General features: G+C 46.2%; 1 non-coding gene across 1 annotated transcript in view; it reads left to right on the plus strand.

Annotated features, from left to right (window-relative positions):
* Nucleotides 1–2441: 2441 nt before the first annotated feature.
* The window catches only part of LOC123687773, a 1909-nt gene continuing 1850 nt past the window's right edge, over nucleotides 2442–2500 (plus strand). Inside the window, exon 1 of the ribosomal RNA XR_006749481.1 lies at nucleotides 2442–2500. This exon is cut by the window's right edge and continues 1850 nt beyond it. This is a non-coding gene — a ribosomal RNA (small subunit ribosomal RNA).

A 2500-nucleotide genomic window follows, 5' to 3' on the forward strand; every position in this document is an offset into this window, starting at 1 on the left:
AACATTTTCACGTCGAAAATATATCTCAGAGTCCAGACCGATGCAGAACGTAAACTCGATCATACCGATGCTTCACGTAATCTCGATCTTACCGATGCACAACGTAAACTAGATCACACCGATGCAGAACGTAAACTCGATCATACCGATGCACCACGTAAACTCAGGCAGACCGATGCAGAACGTGAACTCGATCTTACCGATGCACCACGTAATCTCGATCTTACCGATGCACCACGTAAACTCGGGCAGACCGATGCAGAACGTGAACTCGATCTTACCGATGCACCACGTAAACTAGGGCTGACCGATGCATCACGTAAACGACGATCGAGAGGCGCGAAAGGACGTGAACGTTTTTCATTATAAAAATTGAAATAAATGATAAATAATGATTCTGATTGTTGGTTATCATTTTTAATAAGCATTAGGAGGCAACCAAATGAAATTTGAGGAAATTCCGATAATAGAAAATTTTTTCGAAAAAAAAAAAAAATTCATGAAATCCTCGGTCATCGCAAAATATTTACCATATTCTGTTCGATAATCAACGTATATTTAAGAAGGAATCATATCTGTATCTATCTTGGTTCAAATTTTGTATCGGAACATTTTGACCAAAGTCCGAGCTTCGGCCGAAACAGACACCGCTGACCTGGCCTATCGATCGACCGAGAGTCGGGGATAGAGCGTAAGTGTTGTCTGGAGGGGAACCCTGTGCTCTCCTGACATATATAGGGAAGGTGGTCGCGTTGGGCGATGCAGAACGTTTGGATCGGGAATTATATTTTTGGTTCAGCTATTGGAATATGGTTTATTGTTGGTATATATTGGCGAAATAACGTTCTTACTGACTGGGGATATTCATAAAAATGAGTCCGGAGATTTTCAGATCGAAGTCCGAGTGATCCGACTTGGAAGGCGTGTTGGGTGGGTCGAGATGGCTTAGATAGATCAGACGAGGCGGGCTAAGTGTTGACGTCATGCATCGGTCCATTTTCAGATTGAGTCCGAGTAATCCGACTTTGAAAGAGTGTTGGGTGCGTCGAGACTGTTTAGATAGATCGGACGAGGCGGACTAGGTGTTAACGACATGCATCGGTATATTTTCTGATCGGAGTCCGAAGAAATCGGCCCTAGTAGGCGCAGCGGACGGTCGAGACGGCCTCGGTGGGTCGGATCGATCGGGAAAAGTTTGCTAAATCGTGTCTGGAGGGGAACCTTGGGTTCTCCTGACATATATAGGGGATAAGGTTTGGGTGAACGATTCTTCACGTAAAAGTTGAGTAATTTATTTTTCGATAAGCTTTTGGATATTGATGAGAAGTATATGTATATCTTCGATTAAAAGAATTCTTACCGTCTCCATGTATATTATATTAGATATATAAGAAATAGTTAACGTGATGCATCGGCCGATTTCCGGATCGGAGTTCGAGAGATGCGACTTTCGATGCGCGATGGGTGGTTCGAGACGGCCTAGATCGATCGGACGAGGCGGACTAGGTGTTAACGACATGCATCGGCGGATTTTCTGATCGGAGTCCGAAGAAATCAGCTCTAGTAGGCGCGGCGAACGGTCGAAACGGCCTCGATCGATCGGACGAGGCGGACTAGGTGTTAACGACATGCATCGGCGGATTTTCTGATCGGAGTCCGAAGAAATCAGCTCTAGTAGGCGCGGCGAACGGTCGAAACGGCCTCGGTGGGTCGGATCGATCGGGAAAAGTTTGCTAAATCGTGTCTGGAGGGGAATCCGGGGTTCTCCTGACATATATAGAAGGGGTGGAGAATGGGTCCTGTCCTAGACTGTTTGGAGTTCTTTTTAGGATGATATTCAGTTGGTAAGTGGTAGACCCGAATCCGACCTCGGCGTTTGGGTACTGGCAAGGTGTGTTGGTTTCGGCTTTCGCATCTTGGGTCGCTTTCGTCAACCTCATGCAGCGAGGTCGCGGTCCGCTTCGTCTCTTTGTAGTCGAATGGCCTTTAAGCGACCAACCTTAAAATCGTGATCCTCTGCCCGTTGCGGGTTATGTTCACAAAAAATTTGCAACCACTCAATTCGTTCCGAGCGACAAATATTGTTGAATCTCGAATCACCGTGTCGTTATATTCACATGTATAGCGAAGGGTCGAGATGGAATGTGTATAAGAAATTAGTTGATAGCCGGGGGTTCGTATTATATATGGACGCCTTGGCGAGGGATTGTTTCTAGAAACTTTCTCATTTTTGATCGGTGTTTTGTCCGAGATGATGATGATGTATATATAGCTTGAGTCTCATGCTGACTGGGGGCTGTTACGTCGTTTCGTCGAGGACTTGCACTTACTGATGTGCGGCGCTAGTCGAAGTCAATCGACATGGCTAGTGCCACATGACGAGAGGCGAACGGGTTTGGCCATACCGGCAATCTCGTGGACCGATCGTATAAGCACGCAGTTCCCTGGTTGATCCTGCCAGTAGTCATATGCTTGTCTCAAAGATTAAGCCATGCATGTC

The sequence above is a fragment of the Harmonia axyridis genome, chromosome X, assembly GCF_914767665.1.
Source record: "Harmonia axyridis chromosome X, icHarAxyr1.1, whole genome shotgun sequence".
NCBI classification, from domain to species: Eukaryota; Metazoa; Arthropoda; class Insecta; order Coleoptera; family Coccinellidae; genus Harmonia; species Harmonia axyridis.